At 47.9% G+C, this 22,597-nt stretch overlaps 1 protein-coding gene and 1 long non-coding RNA gene across 2 annotated transcripts in view; one reads left to right on the plus strand and one right to left on the minus strand.

Moving 5' to 3' along the window:
• SLC38A3 (solute carrier family 38 member 3) overlaps positions 1-22,597 on the minus strand; it is an 86,698-nt gene that overhangs the window by 50,791 nt on the left and 13,310 nt on the right. The window lies entirely within an intron of this gene.
• On the plus strand, positions 9,091-22,501 carry LOC106739013 (uncharacterized). Its single transcript, XR_001372199.3, has 3 exons — positions 9,091-9,163; positions 9,289-9,433; positions 22,145-22,501. It is a non-coding gene; the product is annotated as an uncharacterized LOC106739013 (long non-coding RNA).

The raw sequence follows: 22,597 nt of genomic DNA on the forward strand, positions 1-22,597 counted from the left end.
GGGGAAACTGAGGTACAGACTACTTTGAGTTCTATGGTGAGAAGCACTTGGGTTGTGCTGAGGGGTATTGTTGGTAGCAGGAGTGGCATAGCCTAGCAGCAAGGGGCTGAGATTTTAAGCATTACTGGAATGGGTCACTTTAATGACCTGCCTGCCAATTTGGGAGAAAGGGGGAATGGGAATGCAAAGGTTAAATGGACGAATCTCATTTCCCACTCCATAGTGGTCCCAGGGCTTAGGTGGGCAAGGGAGAGGCTGTGAGCCCCTTTCAGAAGCTGCCATCACCCCCTGACAGTTATGTAAATTGCTTGGCACTTTCTGGAGACAAAGACTTAGTAAGTTCTACCTCTGGCCTGGGGCCAGCAGCAGCTGCCTCTGGTGCCAATCAAGGAGTCTGGGGGAGATCCAGGGGCAGACAAATGGGGCAGGAAAGAGCAGGAACGGGAAACAAGTCCTTGGCAGAGGAAGCTTGCCGGGCTCCTGACCATTTAGTGCAGGATGCCTTGGCAGGCAGCACAAAGCACCCTGTGTACAGACCATGTGCCCCTCCCTTCTGATAGCTGGGAAACTGCTTGCATGGACAGTGCCGTTTTCTGGGCAGCTCAGAAAGAGGCACTCTCCCCTCATTTCTAACTCCAACTGCAGGGGGACCTTGGGGCGGGGGTAATGCCAAGCATTTTCTAAGCCAATGTTATTGGGACTGGCTGGAAAAGCAGATTTTCGCTCTGCAAAAAACATTTTCATTCCAACAGTTTGTGTTGTCCTCATGTGGAACCAAATGGGGACATCGGGACCGTTATTCATGAGGAAACCTAAAGAAAGCCCCAAACCTGGGAGAGCCAGCAGTCTAGCCCCCCACCCCCATCTGGGTGCTCACCTAGGCCATGGGAGCCTCAGGTTCAAGTTCAGCTTTGGAGCAGGAATTTGAACCTGAGTTCTCTTGTATCCCAAATGACATGAATACTGTATTGCAAATGAGCACCCAAACCATCAGACTGTTGGCTAATCTAAAGTAGCATTTATTTTCCTCTTTATCTCATTCTGACCAGAAACTCCACCATGGACCCCAGAACCCTTTAGGTATTCATCTGTTCTCCTTATCTCTATTTTACAGGCAAGGAAACTGAGGCAACAGGGAAGGAAATGAAGCCTGGTTAGCTGAGTCCCAGTCCAGTGTTCTAGCTGCTAAAGCACACGACCATCTACCAGCCCGAAGGGAACATTACCAAGAAACCTGCAATGCCTTGAATCCTAGCAGTTCCCTCTCCCACTTCCCTTGCCTATGTGAACACAAGCACAGGGAAGCAGAACAAATGCAGTCTGTATCAGGATAAGGAAGGGAGTCACTCGCCCTCACTAAAAGGCCTACTCTGTTGGCTGTTGGCAACATTCAGCAGACTTACAATTAGGGCAGTTGAAGGTGTCCTTGGGGAGTCTGTCCTTGCAAACCACAAGGCCATATTCTGGGAAAACAGCATCCATCAATTGACAGCTCAGTACTGCTAAAACAAGGCAGAGTCATAGGCCTAAAGCTGCACCCAAAGATTTATCCATCTTTGTTAGGGAAACAACATGTGGGAGGATCTGATCCCTATGTGACAAGATGCTTGGGTTATCCTCAGGAAGTGGCATGCAGTACAAAGAGCAGGAGCTGGCCATACTCTATGTCTGAATATGCCTGGAACAAGAAGCCAGTATCTAAATCTGTATAAAAGGGACTCCATTGAAGCTAGTCTCCAGTCTAGTGTGGAAGCGTGCCCCTGGGGACTACAAGTTCTAGTAGGCACTTCTCCAACTCACATGTTGTTCAGAGCCACAGGGAGCATTGCTTATTGGTACCTGGCATCTCTGCAAGCCTGGCTCCTGAGAAAGGCAGCTGCACTGTAGATCTTTCAGCCCTTTTCTAGATGAGACTGTGGATGATGCCAATAAGACAAGTGATGGGGTGGGGGAAGCTTGTTCTTCAATGGACTGAACACAGAAAAGCTGAGTCATTGAAGGAGGGGGAGGTAGAAACATGCAGGGACCTTAGGACAGAGTGTCTCAGACCCAACATCCACCACTTCATTCCAGGTGGGCCACAGAACAACCACCAAACAGAGAGGAGTTTGTGCCATCTCTGACTTCTGTCCTAACTCCAGCACCCCTAGAAAGCAAATGCTCCAGAAACCAGCTGAAGTCACCACATCGAAGCAGGAGCTCATGCCCTTCGTTTAAGCAAAGGAGAGGAACTGCTTTTACTTCCCCAGCCTCAGCTCTGTGCTAGCCTTCCTGTGCCTTAATAAAGGCAGATGTACAGATGTTCAATCCATTACCATCCCTTCCTTTCATATCCAGGCTCCAAGTCTCTGGTGTCTGCACATATCCATCATCTATTCATGTTTCTCTGACCTGGCCTGAGAATTGAGGTGTGTTGGTGTGCTGTATAGCTATCCTCCACAGGACAAGCTGAATTCTTGCGGGAGGCACCCTCAACACCTCCTCCGATACCCCAGCTCCTTGTCTGCTCCCATTCTTTCCCACTGTGGTCTGCAATCAAAGGAAACAAACTCTGCCCTGATTTACTTCCTATGCAGTTCCACTGGCATCACTGGCTCTTAAAATGAGTCCCTGATTTCTGTGGAGTTGTTTGGGTGGTTAGACATTTTCTACACTAGAGAGATGTGGCAGTGAAAGCTCTGCTGACACAGTTGCACTAACTGCACTATTTTCGCACAGTGTCTTCACAGTTGGCAGCATACGTCACTGGGTTGTGGCCACACAGTATCAGGTTGTACGAGCAGACCCGTACTGCATGGTGGGTAAGCATTCCAGGATCCTCTGGGCTTCCTATAGCTCAGGCAAGCAAATACCCACCTTTTGGCCAAAACCATCCTGGCTTGAAAGAAGCTGCCCCAGTGTCCCAATAAAATTAAACAAACAGGGATTTATTTTTGTTCCATGTTAAAATCTGTGGCCCAAAATAATGTGCAATGTCTCAGTATGGCATCAGGCAGCACTACAGTGAGAGGGTCCACATCCACTACCTCCTGGCCTGGAAAGTGGGTAGCTGCCTGTATGCAGAGTTGTACATCTGCTAATGCTGGTGCCGTCCTATGGTCGTAGTGCTCTGGGTGAGGCTGCTATCATTTCAGAAGCCCTATCTTTAGGCACATGGCCTGGTGGCCAGTGGAAAATAACTTCCCATATGTTTTTCATGATATCAACATTCTTCTCAGCAAATATATGGAACGTGAGGCAAGATACCTACAATCCTTTAAATTCGATCCCATCATCCACTGTTCTCAGGAGCAACATAACTTTCTTCTCCATTTGAGGCCAGGACATGCAAATGTTCCACTCCCATTGCTGCCGTGCCCAGAGCCAACCGACACTGAGCAGACAGTGAGCAGGCAGATACGTTGCAGCCATATACAGAATGATTGCACCCAGGGGAATTGTGACGTGGGGTCTGTGTTGTAACTAGATCTGCTCCAAACAGTGGCTGGCAAACTGAGGAGGCTAGTAACTGCATGTGAGATTTTGAGTGATAATGTTTAAGAAAGCATAAGGGAATAGATGGATAGACACATAGGTGGATAAAAAGTACTGCAATTTAGCAACCACTGACTTCCCCCCCACACAGGATACCCAGATCACTGTGCTGATGACCCCCTCTCCCATCAGCCAGTGAAAGCCGGAGCAGCCAGTTGTTGATCTTGTAGCTGATTTACAGAAAGCAGCCACTGGTCCCATGATTGCTGTGTGCTGGGGAAACTGCTACAGGCTAGAGGAGATGCAGCAGACAAGGTCATTCCAGGCCACTTGCCTGGACGTGCTGGCAATGTGGAGCTGGAGGCCCAGCATGGGCTGCTGTGCCTGCACGGAGGCCAGGCTCTCCTCCCACGGGGCTGGGCTCAGAGTTTGTGGCTGAGCCCCTGGCAGGCATCTTGGGAAGGGTGCCTCATTCCAGGATGAATCCAGGAAAGAAGCAGTGACGTGTAAAGTGTCTATGGAAATAGCAGCAGCAGCATGGCTTGCAGAGGGGGATGGGGAGGTCTGCAGAGCTGGGGAATGCATGCCTAAGTGAGGAGATCATAGCACAGGGCGGGTGGATATGCTTCCAACTGAGGCTCAGGGCTGGCTTGAATTCAACCTCAGACACCCAGCTTTGTGTTGCTTGCTCCCTTTTACAGATGGGGAAGCTGAGGCTGAGGGGAACATAGGGCTTCCTACAGTGGATCAGAACCAAGGTCCAACAAACCCACTGGCTCTGACGCTGGCCAGTAGCAGGACCTGCAGAGGGAGCAGTACTGACCTCAGAGCAGCAGCCGTGGGGTAGACTTGGGACGAGTTTTTCAGGCTGGGCCCCTGTGGGATGAGATAGCACTTTGCATGCAGGACCTGATGGTATGGCCCCCAGATTTAGATATTGGCATTAGGATATTCTCTGCATTCTTCCCTATCTCCCTCCTTAGGCAGCCTGATGGGTTGTTAGTTTAGCCTACACACTGAGCAGAAGTATCAGTAGATCTCAACAGTGAGATTTAGATCCCTCCCCAGACATGATACTGTTGATGCAAGGTAAAGGACTGGTCATGCATGAGGGAAAGGAAGGAAGCAATTTGTTCAATTGCTTCAATTGCTGAGTGAGTTGTTGGTAGCATTAGTCACAGAACCCAGGAGACCTGCTTCCAGATCCCCTTCTCTTCTCAGTGACCCCCACTAACCTCCTGGATTTGGGCAGAGAAACCAGGAACATGCAGTGCAGCTGCTCAGCAATTGTTGACTGCTATGAGTGCTATAGCTCCTGGGGGTTGGATGTTTCTCTGGCTTCTCAGTGCCCCTCAGCTCCACAGAACCGAGCCAAGTCCCTTGCAAGAACTGTCTCCAGTCAGGTTCTAAGACTAGTGAAACATCTGCTACTCACAGGCCAGGTGCTGCAGTTGATCTGCTAATCCTGACAGCTACAGGCTAAAAAGCTGAGGTCTTGGATTTTCACCAAAATACAAGAGCAAGAAAGAAAAGATGGACCCACATAGTATTTGTTGGAACTACTAGGGGCAGGAGCCCAAACAGCCTAGCTGGGGTGGGCTCTGGAAGAGCATAGCACAGCTTCAAGGTGAAAACAGCAGGTCTCTTACAGCTTGGGTATTTGGTGCAGGAGAAAGGAAGGTAGGATTGAGTGTGTTGTACACTGCACCCAGCTCTGCTATAGAAGCTGTGGGCAGATGGGATGGAGTATGGGGATGGGGAAGCAGCATAATACCATGACTTCAAGGGATGGTATGGCCTGTTCCAGCACTTGGTAAGTCATGGATGATGCCACAACTGCTGTCTTGCTGATGGCCCCCAGTGGAAGTGTGGATTTACACCAGTCAGGGATCTGGTCCGTTGAGACCAAAGGAGCGAACCAGTTCTCCCAAACTAAGACTTTGTCCGGCAAGGATTATAACTGGCTGGGTGAATCATGGACTCCATGGTTGTTGGTTGTAGCCGTGTTGGTTTAAGGACACAGGCAGACAAGGTTCTTTGGGTAGACGTGATATCTTTTATTAGACCAACTAAATAGTTGGAAAAATTGTTCTGTGGAAGCTTTCCGGCACAAACACACTTCTTCAGGCATAGGGGGAGTCTGCTGGTGTTGTATGTGCTTTCCTGGGTGCAATAGAAGCCAAAACGCAGGTCTGAGAAAATGCAAATACATGGCAGTAAGGATCAGAGGGAATGGGAGACAATAAGTCGTAGGTAGGTGGAGGGGAAAAGGAAGGAATGTAGAACTGGTGATAGAACATAGCTGGTGAAATGCAGACAGGTTATCTGGGGTTATCATATGGTAGGCAGGTTAAAATGTGCCATAAATCTAATGTCTATATTTAGTCCATGATTTCTTGTATCCATTAGGTTGATGAAGTGAGTTCATAGGCTCATCTACGAAAGGTGCTTTATAAATTCCCTTTGAGGATTAGAACTGAGATTGGAGAGAGAGCAGTTGTCTTGTGAGAAGTGTGCACCCACAGGTAATTGGGTATTTTTGTCTTTGATTTTTGATGTGCGTTCATTCTGGTACACAGTTGTCATTTGGTTTCTCCAATATGCTTTCCAACAGGGCATTTAGTGCGGAGAGAAGGGCCATAGAATCTTTAAGACCCAAGCACCAAATAATAATAAAATCAGCAGATAAAAGAGGAGCTATAGTTATCCTTACCCATGAAGACTACATAAAAGAAGCCAATACACAACTCTCTGACACCACCTACTACAGAAAACTAAAGGAAGATCCAACTCCCCTTTTCACCTTAAGACTCAAAACCACCAGCACATCATTTCCATCTGAATATCTTCCTTAGGGAAATCAAGGCAGAGAATTGTCACGTGACTTGCCTAAGATCAGCTCATGAGCTTGTTGTAGTACTGAGAACAGATGCCACACCAATGAATCTGCACACTGGTTCCTTGCTATTGAACCACGCTGTTTCTTTCTGTGTGGCAATGGAAGAGTTTAGGCCATTTGGGTGAACTTACCTGTGAATTTCCAAGCTTTTTTAATAGGAGGCCTTTATTCTTAAAAAGCATCATTCCTTAAGGATTCATGCTGTCCTCAGATGAAGCAACAGATATTTACAACCCTCTCTGTTGTTGAATGGCATTGCTTGCTTAAGAATTCAATGCAGCTTCTAGCTCTGTCCTTTAAAACTGAGCTAGGGAGCATTAATTCAAATGTGATGGCTCTTAAAAACACAGTAGTGAAGGCCTGTGAAACCACAGCTTTGCTGAGAAAGTTTTGTCAGTAGGGATCATTCTGACATCCTGCACAGAGAATCTGACCCAGTGATTCCAGCAATGGGCCCAGAGACTCCTGGCAGAGCTACAGAAAGACAACAGAGCTGGATTAAAAAACTTCAGGTGGCAGAAAATCCCTCCCTCCCTTCCCAGGTGAACTATTCCCATGGCTAATCACCTTTGCAGTAGAAAATGCAGGCTTCCAGCTGAGGCAGCAGGGAGTCCATGGGCACAGCTCAAAACCCAGGCTCAGTCCCCAGCTTTCCCCACACAACTCTGATGCGCTCTCAGGTGCCCCGCTCAAGCTGTGGGCTCCATCCTGTTCTGTATAAACAGCTATTGTCCATCCACACAGCTCTTGAGCTGGGGCTCTAACAGTCACAAAAGAGTCCAATCTGTCTTGCATTCAGGTCCCTGCTTTCTAAAGAAACAAAGAGCCAGATCCCCAGAGGGTGTGTATCAGTGCAGATCCATGGACCGTAGCAGGGCTGTGTCACCAGCAGAGCAACTGGTCTGGATGAGGGAGAGAAGGAGCAACCTTTCAAATCATTGAGCCATCCTCAGGATTTTCACCTATCTCATCATCTTCCTTTGCTCCTAGTGTGGCCTAATGGTTCAGTTTCCCATTGTGGGAACAGTTACTGACAGAAAAAACAGTTGTTTTTTTATCACAGTGCAGCTTGTTTCTGACACCACATACATCAATCCTTGAACAGAGGTAGTCACAAACAGCATGTAGGCAAGCCCTTCACAAAGAAATCTCTGCCCAGATACTACTGTCCTGTTCCATGTATGGATTCAAAGTAGAGAGAATAAAGAGGAGCAAACTTTGTTGCTACTTGCAACAGCTCCACCCACAAAACTACATCCAAAACCTAACTATAACCCAACCTGTCTTTAAAGACTGTAAACTACTCACACACAGAGAAAAAAAACCCACTCAGGCAGGGCAGTGACTCCTGCTGTAACAATAGGCTTACCATTTTTTCAAGTCTACTTTGAAGTGATCCCAGCAATAGGACTCCTCCCTTCCTTTCATTCATCCAGGTTTTTTCATCCATCCATCATCCATCCCTCCATCCATAAACTCTAACAACTGGGTGCCTTTCACCCAGACTGTAACTAACTCAAAGAAGCCAGTAGTTCAATTTCTCCACTGTACTTCCCAGCACATCTCACAGTTTCCTCTGGTTTGCCTTGCATTGCACAGAAATGGTCCTTCTCCAGACCCTAGGTTTGTGTGAAACTCATGGCTACAGAACAGATCTTTGCTCAGCGGTATCTTATGCAAGAGGAAATTTGTTCCCTAATTGGTAGCAGTCCCAGAATGCAATTCACTGATTGACAATATTAATGTGGAAACAAGTATCACGCAAGATGCTGATGGTGTTAAATAAGTGATTAAAAAAGGATTTGTGATGAGGGAAGAGATGAAAGAGGGAGAGGAAAATAAAACAATAAGACATAACCTCAGACCCTGGCCCAAAATGAGATAAGATCGTACAGTACAGCAAATAAATCTAAATCTGTGTGGGTGTGCGCATGCGCACGCATGCGCATACATGTGTACGTGTGAGTGCATATGTGCTTTGTGTATATGAGTAAAGGTTTGTTTCTCTATTTATATTCAGATCGGGTGTGGAGCTATATGTGAAATAGAGTTTCTGGGTGGGGCATATACCTACACAATTGTGAAAGCTTGTTTCAGAGTTTGCGGCTGTATCTGTGTTTGTATATGTAGCCTGGGGTGAAAGATGGCTGTATTTGCATTGGACGAGTCTGTATTTCCATTTGAGAGACAAAGCACAGGAAATGATGTGTCTGGGTGAGTGTGTACGTGTCAGTGTGTTTCTGTGTGTGCTGGCATCTGAGCTTGTGTGGTTTCTGGAAGCGTGAGTCTGTGATATGCGGTCATGTGTATTTCTGAGTCTATGTAAGGGGTGTGATAGACAGGCAATACACTTCTCTGGCTATATTACTATGCAGCGTCTCTAACCATCTACCTCCATGTGAAAGTCAGACTGAATTTGCCTGTCTGCTACTCAGAGAGGGGCTCAGTAGGCAGGGCAGGATATGCTGACAGTGTGGGAATCCAAGATATGTGTGGACCGGGATGGTGGGGGGAAGTGTATCAGAAGAGTAAATGGTGTTTGAAAAATCCCCAGACAGAAACAGAACAAGTCCTCTTGGCTCCCAGGTAAATGACTCCAGTGCCACAGTCTAGGGCATGGTGTGAAATTCCAGGAAAGGAACTGGCCTGCCTGTGGGCGGAGGCGACATTCAATCTCCCTCCCTGTCCCACACTCTGTTGACTGTTCTGCGTGTCTTGCTGTAAACAGACACTACTGCCCACAACACGCAGGACATCTGCTCCAGGGGCTGAGGTCCCGGGAGTCTCAAGGTTTGTGAAACCCTGTTCCTGTCTGCAAACGGGGCCCTGCTGCACCGTGATGAGGCATCACCTCATTCTGGTCCGTGCCTGCTACATGTGACTTGGGGAAACCAACTTTCTTTCTGTCCTTCCAGAATTCTGCACCTAGCTCCTCACCATGGTCTGGTGCCAGAGGAAGCACTCCCCTCTCCCCAGAGGCACCTCCCCGTCACCCCCCGAGGAGTATAAGAGCTGCAGCCACATGCTACCATCAGGAGGAACCTGTCTGCCAGTTTTGGGGTAGGTGTATAGAGTGTGGCTAGAGTGTGTACATGTATAGAGTGTGGCTCAGACAGAGTACGTACATGTATAGAGTGTGGCTAAGACACTTTAGCAGGATTCAGACACCTGAGTTTAGTTCCCAGTCCCTCTATGTGATCCTAGGCAAGCCACTTCAATTTTCTGTGCCTCAGTTTCTCTATCTGTAAGATGGGGACAGTGCTTAGTCTGCCACCTCTTAAGGGAAGGGTGCTGTCTCTCACTGTATGCCTGTATGGTGCCCAGCCCTGATCTCAGATGGCATCTCTACATGCAGTCACAGAAATGATTAAATGGGCATTGAATAGGAAGCAGCACTCCTTGGCAGGGCTGGTGCCTACTGACTTGCAGAGGGGGTGCTGAACTGGGATCTTTGGAGCACCCCTGATGGCAATGCTGCTCTCCCTGCTCTTTCCTTTTACATTTTGGAAAAATGTTCTCCATTCAGGGTCTGGTTAAGGTGATGAAAGACAGCCAGAATACTCCAGGGCAGATGAAGCCCTTTAATCCTCACCAGCTTTCCCATCCCTGGCCTTCCTAAACAGACAGCTTTGTTGATGCCCTTCAATCTCAACTCCCCCCATGGGCACCAGTCCCCTGGCTTCTCCCCTACAGATCTGCCATTGTTCCTCTGTCTCAACCTACCCACTGCCCATTGTTACACTAGTCTTGGATTTCCTGCCCCTACAGAATTCTGCTCATGTTCATCAAACCTGCCATTGACCATAATGGTGCAAAGTGAGTAGTTATTCCTCAAGTCCCAGTGTCAGCCTGTGCTAGGCAAAGGGAAGCCAGTGCCTCATGCTCATCAGGTCTCCCTGTAAGCTTCCCTGCCCCCACCGCCCCATCATGGGAGTCCTGCAGGAAAAAGTACCTCTACATATCCTTGGGGACCAATTCAAAGTAATGCTGGCCCTCTCACTCTCCCTGGTCCTAAGGGTGTCATGGGGCTGCTCTCTGGACCTGAACCATCAGGACCAACGTCAATACCCACCTTGCCTTTCCTGCACATTGAGCCCACTCAGCCAGATCCAGTTGCTCCCATGGGGAAGCAGCTTGCCCATCAGTCTTCTGGAACTATTGATCTGAAAGTTTGGTCAGAACAGTGCGTTCCCCAGCAGGCAACACCCATTGCCAACACCACTAGCGTCACTGAAACCAACCCAGCCCCTGCTTCCCACCACACCAGGGGAAACAGCTTGGGATTGTTTGCAAAGGGGAGGAGAGATCAAAGATCAGATCCACGGCATCCTGTTGCCCAACAGTACTAACCTCTAACCCCATGGGGCTCGGACACCAGGTTCCAGAATGCACTGGTTTCACCAAGGCAGAGAAGAGGATGCTGCATGAAACCCATTCCCCACCAAAGTTTTAGCCATTGACAAAGCTGCCTCAATGTCAAACCAGGGTGGATTACATCAAAGCACAACTTGCCTCACAGCAAGGCACTGCTTAGATTGGAATTTAAGAGGTGAAGTGAGTGTATGCTAACTCACCGGAGAACTCCAAGGTGGATCTTAATACATGCTAAACTGGTGGGGTTCATGGCTTACCCTTCCTCAAACAGAAAAGCACATGTCTTATCAAGAGTCTAGCTAGTAAGCTAGCCAGCAGGCTAACATCACACCTTCAATCCTGGTCTTGATGAGGACTCAGGCCTCTATGAGATGTCCATTACAATACACAGGTATAGCCTGTATTTGTAGGGAGAGGATAAGAAAGGTAAGGATGGTGACTGAGATCAGGTTGGTAACTGAAATCAAAGACAATAAGAAGTCCTTCTTTAGGTATAAAGGGAGCAGGAGGAAGACCAAGTGAAATGTGGGACCCTTGCAGAATGGGATGGGACAGCTGATAACAGACAGTCAGGATAAAGGTGAACTCTTTAATGAATATTTTGCATCAGTGTTCCTGCATATAAATGGTGGTTGCCCACCTGGACAGATTGCGGGGAGGGAGGGGGCAATTGCCAGCCAGTGGTCAGTGTCCAACTGGTGATGGAGCACTTAGAGCGGCTGAATGTCTTCAGGTCGGCAGGACTGGATGGACTACACCTCAGAGTGCTGAGGGAATTGGCTGGAACCATTGCGGGACCATTGGTGAAGGTATTTGAAGACTCATGCTCAGGAGAGGTCCTGGAAGACTGGAAAAGGGAAAATGTGGTGCCAATCTTTAAGAAGGGGAGGAGGGAAGATCTGGGGAACTATAGGCCGCTCAGTTTGACCTCAATACTGGGTAAAATTTTGGAAAAAATTACCAAGTTCATTTGTGAAAGACTGGCATAAGGTATGATGCTGAAGGATAGCCAACATGATTTCACTGCGGGCAGGTCATATCTGACCAACCTCATTTCCTTCTATGATCAAGTAATGAACCACTTAGATATGGGAGATGCAATTGATGTCATATACTTGGACTTTAAAAAGGCCTTTGATATGGTCTCCCATGACACTCTTATAAAAAAACTGGGGGATTGTGGGCTGGCAGAGTCCACAGTCAGGTGGGTTGGTAACTGGCAAAGGGGTCAAACCCAGAAAGTGTTAGTGGACAGGTCTGTATCAGCTTGGTGGGAGGTGCCCAGTGGTGTCCTGCAGGGTTCGGTTCTTGGCCCTGTGCTTTTCAACATGTTTATCAACGATTTAGATGAGGATGTGGAAAGCATCCCGACCACGTTTGCAGACAATACTAAGTTATGGGGAAAAGCAGTCACGTTAGGGGATAGGATATGAATACGAGGGGACCTGGAGAAGCAGGAAAGTTGGGTGGAGTGGAACTGGATGCAGTTCAGTAAGGATGAATGCAGAGTGCTTCATCTGGGGAGAAGTAACCAGCAACATGAATATAGGTTAAGAGGAGATGTCCTGGCCAGTACAATGGCTGAAAGGGACCTCAGGGTTTTGGTTGATCATAGAATGAACACCTCGGGAAAAGAAGACTGAGGGCGTCTTGGTGGCTATAAGTATGTGTTGATAGCTGTGCCCAACTCGACTCTGCTGCCAGAATCTGGTGCTCCTGTTCACTGAGTACCAGTTCTTAGGGCCAGGCACCTTGGTTTAGATTCACTCATATTAACAGGGCACACCCTCCATCTCTCCTGCCAGGTCTTGATCTTATTAACAAGAGGGGAGGATCCTTGGTTGATAGTGTTTGCCCACTCACGCACCCTGGGTCACTGGTCCTTGAGGCTCTGTTTCCCCATAAACCCCGTCCTTACACCTACCAGATCTTACACTCTTCCCAGGCTGCTGGCCATTTGGTAGAAAGATGGTATTGTCAGTAAGCTGCTCATTTGGCTGGGCTTGAGGCTGGTTAATAGTCTTGTATTATGTTGGGTAGAGTCTCTCTCTGTCCTGTCCTGTCCTGTCTGTTGCTATGTCTGGCCGAACAAGTTGTCTGTGCCTGGACTCTGCACTGAGAGTGCAGGTCCTTTTTTTATTTATGCCACCAGGTGGTATTGGTCTTCTTCTCTGGCCCCAGCATCTAGATATCAGTTTTGTGTTTTCTCATCTCCGGTGGTTAGGGTCTCTATCCCTTAATCACAGTCTATGAGGCTTTTACTACAAGGCCCAACAGGGGGCTAACCTAGCGGGACTTTAATTCTGAATGCTTACACTTATTAATCTGACAGTCAGTACGAAGCTCTGGATTCCCACATCCTGAAACAAACTTGTGATTGAAGCTTATGGGCATTCACCTGGGCAGGCAATATCTCTCTGGGTTCTGCATGATGCCTTGCTCCCAATTTGTCGGGGTTTGTGTCCCGTGGGCTAGAGGCTCCTTTGAGCTTCTACTCAGGCGAGCAGGCTCTCCCTTGCTCACATCACCCCTGCCAGAGCAAGCTCCACTTGGACTCCACACTCCAGGTACCACAGTCCCAAGTCTCTTTTTCCTCTTCTGCCTGTGTGGGGCGTGTTTTTATGACATCAGCCCTTGCGTGCCAGCTTATCTGCATCTGGCCCAAGCTGATGAAATGGGACAGATGCGGTGCCTGAGACTCTCTGGTCCATGCTGCTGTCACTGGTCCTGCAAGTGAGTCCCAAGGCCCAGGAGGTTTATGGGCATTCCAGCCCCATCCCGGGGGCTCCCCACTACCACAGTATGTAAAGGATGAGTATGGAGAGCTGGAAGAAAAACTGTTCACTAGGACACCCCAGGGGAGGACAAGGAGCAATGGCCATAAACTGTTAGAGGATGGTTTCAGGTTGGATGCAAGGAAAAACTTCTTATGGTAAGGGTGACTAGAAACTGGAATAGACTTCTCAAGGAGGTGGTACAGTCCCCAACCTTGGAAGTCTTCAAGAGGAGACTGGACAGACACCTTGCTGGGATCATTTGATCTCAGCAGTATTCCTGCCCAGAGCAGGGGTGTGGATTTAATGATCTTTTGAGGGCCCTTCCAGACCTTAATTTCTATGATTTTATGATTAGGCTCCTGTTGAATTGCCAATCCAGACATCACTTGCATCAGCCAAATGATTTGGCTTCATTTATTTCAAGTGGCCAATAAATGGTGAACATTTTGTCATGCACATTTAAGACTGTAGAAGGGGAAACTGAGGCACAAAGGGGGAAGACATTTCCTCCCTGGCACATGGTATGTAAATAACAGAAGCATGACCAGAACCCATCTTGCCTCTTTCTAGCACATATTGTCTGCAAACACCCAACAAAGTGACACTACACAGTTGAGTAGTTTCTAAAAAGAGCTTTTCCCTAACCAGTGATCCATGGACTTCCAGTAATCTGTGAGGCTGTAATTAGTGGTCCACAGATCACACTAGATCCCACCCCTTTTCATGTAAAAGTTTGATAATTAGAGAGTAGGGGGTGACAATTTTTGAGGGTGGATAGTGGTCTGTTGGTCCAAAAGGTTCAGGAAGCTCTGCAGTGGAACGCAATCATCCAGCCACCCAGGAGCCAGATTAGAATTGCTTGAGCGATTCTGAGTCTGTTTCTGAAAAATGTGGGACAAACCCTAGAAAACACTTTATTCTATGGTGTTGAGAGGATTTCAAACATTGTTGATAGGCAATAAAACTAATGTTCTCACTTATATTTTTACTGCAGGGAAGTAAAGAGAGCATTTTCCATCAACTGACACTTGACAAGAAAGTAACCAAAATTACTTTTTCCCCTCAAAATTCTTCATTTTTGGTTGAAAACACATTTTTTCCAGGTTTTTCATTCAACTTTCACTCCAGAACTTTGCCTGCTTCCTGAAACCTCTTGCCCAAGACCCTCAAAGATAAAATAGTTAATAGTTTTTAATCTAACGGAGCAGAATCAGGATTCTTGCCTGGAAAACAGAACCAGACCAATTCCACTATGAAAGAAAAAAAATCTTAACACCAAAAGGTGATTGACCATTGGGAGGAATTCCCAAGGGAAGTGATGGATTCTCCATTTCTTGAGGTCTTCATATCAAGACTACCAAGAGATGCTAGAGCCACACACAAGTCAGTCGGCTCAATAAAGGGGTACAGGATGAAATTCTCTGACCTATTCAGAAAGGAAGTCATACTATATGAGTTAATGGTCTCTTCCAGCCTTAAAAACCTATGCATCTCTGACAAAAATGCTTCGCTCACCCTCACAATTTCACTGTGAGATCAGCCAGTATTTGTAGTTACATTTAGGATGGGGAAACTGAGGTACACAATTGACCAAAGTGGCAGAAAGCTAGGGTCAGGAATAGAGCTCAGATATCCTGGCTCCCCAGCCCCACCTCCTCACCTCCACTAACCTGGTTTGGTGCACAAGAGATGCTTCTACACAGAGCTTGTTTAACCATTCTGAACCCTGTGTCTCTTGCTATTCATTCCCTCTTCAAGGAATACACATTTATATACTGGTTTCACTGTTCCCAGAACTATAATACTTCTCCTATTCCATTCTTTCTGCCAAAAGCAGCTCAGATTGCCATCCTTTATTGACCCTGGAAATCTCTTACTTTCAGCATTAACTCCTCTGCTTTTTCCCAATGAGATCCCAGAGGATTTAACAGTAATTGAGCTAAATGAGTCAATCCTTTGTTCCTTTGGATGCTGCCAGATTCTCCATCCCACTAGTGTTCTTGCTACTGGCACCAGGTAGTTCTCCTATTTCTGTGCTGTTAATGAGAGCACTAAAGTAGTCCATGCACCTGCAGCTGCACAGCTCAGTGCTTAGCTACAGGTATGTCTCTACTGCAGATGGAGCCCAGGGCATGGACTCCTGCCTTGGCCACACTAGGGTGTGAGCAGCCCCATAGCAAAGCCCTACCCACATCACCATGCCCTTGCTGAGGCTGTGTCCCCTTACCCACACCCCCATGTGTGTTGCTCAGGTTTCTGTGGCCAGTCCCATGGTCCTTTGGTCTTTTCCAGGGAATTGTGGGAGATCATATCTGCCCTTCTGGGCAAAGGGGGAATTGTGGGAAGGCAATGGCAGAGCAGTAGCACTTGACTGAATCTGTAACCTCACCGCAGTGAGCAACGGCAGTGAAGGCATCACCCGGCTTTATCCCATCGCACAGCTGGAGCCACATAGCATGCATCACCATATTACTCATGGGCAACGGTTCTGTGCATGGACAGAGTAGACTACTTAACAACTGCGTTACAGCCCAGCTTATTAACCCTTCTGTTCAGACATGGTGCTGGCATGCTCCTGGGCATTAAGAGGAGGATTTTTTTGGCATGGTTCTTTAGGGAAGGCCCCACTGCCAATGCAATTATGGCACAAGACAATTTGTTCCTGGATCCCTTCTTTTTCAGAAGTGAACCTGAATATGCAGTACCAGTGCACACATTTGTATACTGGTTTCACTGCATTTCCTGTTGTTTCACCTGCATTTACCCTGGGAGGGGCAGCGTGTTGCCAGCACAGAATAGACAAAGCCTGAGTCTGAAAAAAGCTGTTACAACTTGTACTAAGGGTGAGGTTCCCTAAATGGACCTGTAACAGGCTTATACACTCATCAGACTGGATGCCAAGGGGGACTTGTACCTCACACTGAGATATGGGCTCTGTTTCAAAGGAAACACATCCTGGCCATTTGAGGGCAACCACTGTTCAAATCTCAGCTAAGCCCCATTTACGTGACAGCTGCTCTCTTGCCTGATGCCCTAGGGATTGACGTGGAGACACTGAGAGCTAAAAAACACAAGCTGCTGCAGTGGGAGTTAAACCTCTCTAGCAGGATACAATTCTTTCTCTATCGATAGGGGACAGAAGGTGGGAAGGGCTTAGCTGTCACACACTCACATGCACGCACGCACGCACGCATATGCATATACACAATTCTCAATGGGTCACACCTAGGCCCTGGATTGCCATGAGTTGGCAACAGTGCATCTAGCCAGGGCTCCTTTCTCCAGCCTCTTGAAATTTCTGCCAACACATGTTCTCTCACCCAGCTACCCATGTGTCTGAGCATCCAGACTCTCAAAGAGAAAAGCACTTTCGTATGAAGGACTCTGCTCTGAGCGCTCCAGAAAGCCTGTCTTCCCAGGCCATCCTTGGCAGACACCATACAGAGGCTGGCAGGGGACAAGTTGTAAACAGAGTCCTGAATTCACCTACACACTGGCAAGTTTTTGCTTTGAGTCATGGCAACTCCTGCAAGGCAGAGTGGACTCAGTCGAGCCAGCTAAGCCCCAGGGTTAGGTGTCATGAAAAGGGAGCAGTTTATCCTTGTTTTGAGGAGGGAGATGCCCCCCACAACAGGGTTCCTTTGGTTACTGTAAACAGTTTGGGAAGGGTATGGCCTAAAGACACCTCAACTACTGTTACTAGTCAGGCTTGTCCCTTCCTATGAATGTAGAAGTCAGGCTGCCTTCTGTCTGGGGAGCCCAGGGGGATGAAGAACCTGGCTTTAGGTTGGGACTCAGGAGCCCATATTTTATCCTAAGCTCTGTCCTGCTGAGAAACCTCAGGTAAGTCAGTTTTGAGTCTCGCTTTCCTCCTCTACAATGGAATTACTGGCACTGGTCCACCTTGGGAAAGAGCTGAATCACCTATAATCCATAAAATATATTAGTGTAAGGGCCAAGCTGAGAAATTTTCAATCCCAGCCTTACTGCTGGCTCTAAAATCCAGCACTCGTTTCTATGGGCTAACACAAGGGCATCAAATTCGTGTGGCCCATGGTGTGGGTCTCCTCGTGATCCGGATCTGGAGCATGGACCTGCGCCATGTGGCCCATGGGGCTGCAAATGTGGTGGGAAAAGCAGAAGCAGCATCATTCATTGCTGTGGCTCCTGAAGCCATGGCAGCTGCTGCTCATCCCACCACCAAATTTCCAGCCTGCAGGCCAGAGGACATGGCCTGGATCTTTGATACCCAGGGACTAAACCATTGCTATCTAGGGGGATTGCCTGCTGATACAGTCTGTGCAGGGTTGAGGTACCCAGAGAAGAAGCAACACCCCCCCCCCCCCCCCACATAATGCTGCATGCAGATAGCTAGTCAGAGCCCCTGGACTCTTCCTGGCTTCACTACAGCCCTTAGGCAGGTCACATTGCCTCTCCATGCCTCAGTTTTCCCACCTGCAGCAGGGTTGAAATTTAAATATCCCAACTGGGCTCTTATTCATAATGGATTAGATTGATTATGGATCATACCCAACTTTCAGATGAAGCATGCTCTCATGGGCAATGCTTTAGATCATCCAGCCAAGATGGTACAACATACTCTCTTCCACCTCTTCCCTTTTAGACTTATATTCAGGTATAAGTGCAATCAGATGGGAAACTGCAGCACATATAAATGCACCTGAACTAGCCAAGTTCAAGCTAGATCTAGTACACAGAGCAGTGAACCTGAGGCAACTGCCCAGAGGCACAGTGAGCTCACTGAGCACTCGGCAGAGCATCTGGGGGGGCAGCACACAGGAGTATGCTGATCACTGTAGATGAGGGTGGGGGGCTGGGAGCCAACCCTGGTGCCCCATTCATTCTCTCCCTACACCTCCCCAAAACATACATACTGAGCACAGGGCTGTGTCTGCTCTGGCAAAGGCTTCCCTGGGGAGGTAGGGGGAGCACCATTCTGCTTGTTTCAGTTCCCGCCCCCCAATATATATTCGTGGTGCTACACTGCCCAGATCCAAGGCAGGGAAAAACAAAAAGTCTGGGCAGCGAGGGGGGGGGGGGGGGGGGAGGGCAGGACGATGGAGTGGGGACAATTCTGGCACTTCCTCCTAGTCAGAACCTGCTTGCTCCATCTTAGTTACACTACTGCACCTCTCAAATACATACATGCAAGCCCAGGTGGATTTGTAGAGCCTGCTCTGAAGTCTGTGTTGCTGGAGCTGCTGGTGGCTGCACTACTTAAAGCGAAGGTTGTGGGGAGGGTACGTACATGTATGCTGCAATCAGACCTCTGACTGATATGTGTTATACCCACAGGCAGGCACATGCACACGCAGCTTTGTCCACAGCCAGTACTGCATTGGTTTAGCTAACATGTGGCTTTTGATCGGCACAGGAGCCTTATTTCAGTTTAAACTGGGCATCTTTTCAGTTTAGCCTCAATCAGTGAGGAACAGGTTTGAAGCTGAACTGAAATAAAGGCATTTACACAGGGCATTGTGCTAACTGAAGAACTGGTTTAGGATAAACTTTCGCCACATGCACAGGCCAAAAAAAGTTTGCATAGGTGGTCTTACTACTTCAAAGCCTAAGGGGCTTTGGACATGGAGGTAGCACGTCACTGTGAAATCCCATTGGGAAGAAGATACTGGTGTAATAAACTTGGGATTGCAGGGTAAGGAGCACAGGGCAGAAGGTAGCCAGTGCTGCCCATAGCTAGAGGCTGACTCAGGGTAGGAGCACCCCCAGCATCGCTACCCTGAACACAGAGAGAAGCAGCTGCCAGAGCAGAGATCCTGACGGCCTGTATCTGGACCACTCCCCAGCACTGGCTGAGTTGCATGCCCCTACCTCACTGGCAGGATGCTGGCAAAGCTGTGGAGGCGGAAGAGGAACTCCATGGAGGGAAAGCCAATCCCTCATCTCCTTTCTCTTCACAGATGAATCTTTGATAATCCACCTGGCCTGGAGCCCAGGAGTAATCCAGTTTTAGCACTATGCCTTCGCCCCACTCCCAGGACTGCATGCAGCTGCTGAAGTACCTGGGCTTCAGCCTATGTGTTCAGAGGAGTTGAGGGAAATGAGAAACTTGGCTCTCGCCAGCCCATGAGCGGTGCCAGCAATCAAATGGCTTGATACTCTCTTCAAGCAGCAGCAGGGAGGAGTGCATATGTGGCTCAACCACAGTGCAAGGCAGTTATGTAACAGAGGCGCAGCATGAACTAATGGTGAGAGCAGGAGACCATGTTTACGTGGTTCTCTTCTCCCCTCAGCCCCTGCCTCTTTTCAGTAAATCACCAAATTGATATGTGTGTCCCTTTCCCCGCATGTCAGGTGTGTGGAGTGGGAGTAGCTCACACGATGAAAGGCTAAGCTGTGTCTCCATGTCAGTGCTGTGAGGGGGCAGGTGTGTGGAAACTCAGTGCTTGGAGGATTTAGGCCGGGATTAGTATTCTGTATTGTAGCAGAAAGGTTTTGACAGCTCCAGGTAAGCCTCACAGCCCCCTGGCAAAGTAGGAGAAGGCGTTTCTACCCTTTTTACAAAAGAGAAAACAGAGGCGCAGAGGTGTGATGGAACTACATACACCAGAAGTAAGGAATCCTGACTCCTGGTGCCAATTCTACCACTGGACAGCAATCCCCAGGGTACCCGGAGCCAGAGCTCTTACGGAGTCACCTTATCTAGGCCACACTCCCCTCCCACTGCCAGGAGTGGGGACTCCCCACCGCTGCTTTTGCCATTACACACGTTTCCTAGAAGGAAGGATCTGAATACATTTTTTCCCCAGAATCTGGGTTCCAAAATCTGTATTTAGTCATGCACATAAAAAGCCCTATTCCCAAGCATGCTGAACAACCCCAGTTCCCACTGAGACTAACTGACAGATGGTCACCTCTGACAACCAGGGCATTTGTCTGTCTTGCTTTTTTAGACACTGCTGGATCTAAAGAGGAAACTTTTGGAAACACCTATGTTACCTTAGTAGCCAAAGTCCCATGGCATTTCAATACAGCTTCACTTTCATATCTAACTTGAGAGACCCCGCTGTGAATACACTGGCTTACACAGTGCTGCCAACTCACACAACCTAATATTTGAAGGGGTTTTTCTTCAACCCTGAGCTGTCAGATTCATGCGATTGTGGCACAATCTCTTTCATTACAAAAATGTTCTTACCCCTCCTGGTAGCAGTAAGAGGCTTGAAACCAAAATGAAAGAGCAAAAAAAAGACAACATTTTTTAAAAATTGCCTAATTTCTAAAATCAGTGGTGGCTTGTCAGTCCTGCCCATGTTTGCCTAGCATTTCTAGAGCTGCCTGTAACTACCACAAGCTCTGAAAGAGCAACTCACAGGAGTGTAGGATTGCCACTGTTCTCTTAGCCAACATTATAAATGCCACAAGCTTGGACACTGTATATGGGCTGCAATGCACAGACAGAAAGAGTCTGTGCAGTGGAAATTGATCTAAGAATTGATTTTGCACTGCAGAATCTGCACACAAATGATCATTCAGTGGGCCCAGGCCAAACCAGAAAAAACCTCAAAAGAAGGAGATGCAAGTCTCCATCTAGAATTTTTTTTTTGATTGATTTTACTTGAAAGACACTCAGAAACAGGATAAGATCCTAGGATCAGTGTCTGTTGCAAAGAAGTGGAGCTTATATATATTCAAATATTGCAATAAGAAACATAAATCCATTTCAATGTTTTGTTCACAAAATGTTATTTTGTCCACTAAAACGCCAAAGCTCCATAAAAGCTGTGGTTGACTACCTTTGGCCTTGTCTTGGAATAGGGGCTGATTTTCCAGGGTGATCATGTTTGAGGGGAGGGAAGTTCTGGGAAGAGATCGGGAGGCACTAAGAAGTGGGGCTTTACACATCATCTGTTCAGCAACTGCATTCTGGACGAAATATCCAAAGCTAGAAATAGAAGTCAGATGCCAACTCTCACTGCCTTTCAGGGGCAGGTGAGTGCCCAAAGGTCTTTGGAAATCAGCCCCTTTGTTTATGGGTTAGTAATTGGAAAAAAGCACAAAGGCTCTCATGAGAGAGCAGACAAGCAGGGGAGGCTGGTAACATTGGCAGAAGAGGGGGATAAATAGGGTGGGGGTAGGAGTGAGTAGCAGGGAAAGGCAAGGCTGCATAGTGCAAGATGGAAGGAACCACAGAGGGAGTGATGTGGTCAGAGCACAGCAGATGGCCTGCAAGGGGCAGTCATCCAGACCAGAGTGCTGGCCATCTGGTGTAACAAGAAGGCTGGATCTTAGAAACCTCATGTTGGACACAGTGCCTGAGACAGAGTTGGAGTACTGGGAGATACGGGCCTGACTGGCAGAGATGATGGGCTTGTCCTATGACTGGCTGTGGGGGAAATGGCTGAGACCCAGGTGGATCAGAAGTGACTGACAGGGACAGACAGGCTGAGAGGTGGCAGTGGAGGGAGGGGTCAGAAATGGAGGGGGAGATTTGTCATATCCGTGTTCAAAGCATGATCAGATGCACACATTTCATGTTCGCATGTGGAAACACAAAAAGTGGCTGCACACACAGCCTTTCACTGGTTTATATGGCTTTATAATTAACCTAACCTGAGTTATTTGGTTCTTTTTCCTCCAGTTTACCTTGATGTCAGTCTTGCAATCCAAGCTGCGGAAAGTCTCATTTCCACCTGGCAAGAAAAGCAGCACTGATATCCTGGCCCTCATCTGACAACCAGCACTGAAACAGGCTTTTTCACACTGAGGTCCTGATGGCAGTGGCATGGTTGAGTCTGAGGGCAACATTTTCCCTTGAACAATCAATGGCACTTAAGATCCTAAACCCATTAGGTCACTTTTGGAAATGTTGCCCCACAGAGTGCTGGCCTCTTGCCAGCTGACTGAACCCAGTGGGAGGCTTCCAAAGTGGTGGCCTTTTCTTTGAAAGACTGCTCAGCTATTAAAGCCCTTATTACTATACTTAACAACTGGCTTATTTTAGAATTATCCATGCTCAGATTGGCTGTGTAGCAATTAATGGACAGCCTGTCTAATCCCAGGAACAGCCAGAGCTCACTGAGGGACACCAAGC

This window comes from Alligator mississippiensis, chromosome 12, assembly GCF_030867095.1.
Source record: "Alligator mississippiensis isolate rAllMis1 chromosome 12, rAllMis1, whole genome shotgun sequence".
NCBI classification, from domain to species: Eukaryota; Metazoa; Chordata; order Crocodylia; family Alligatoridae; genus Alligator; species Alligator mississippiensis.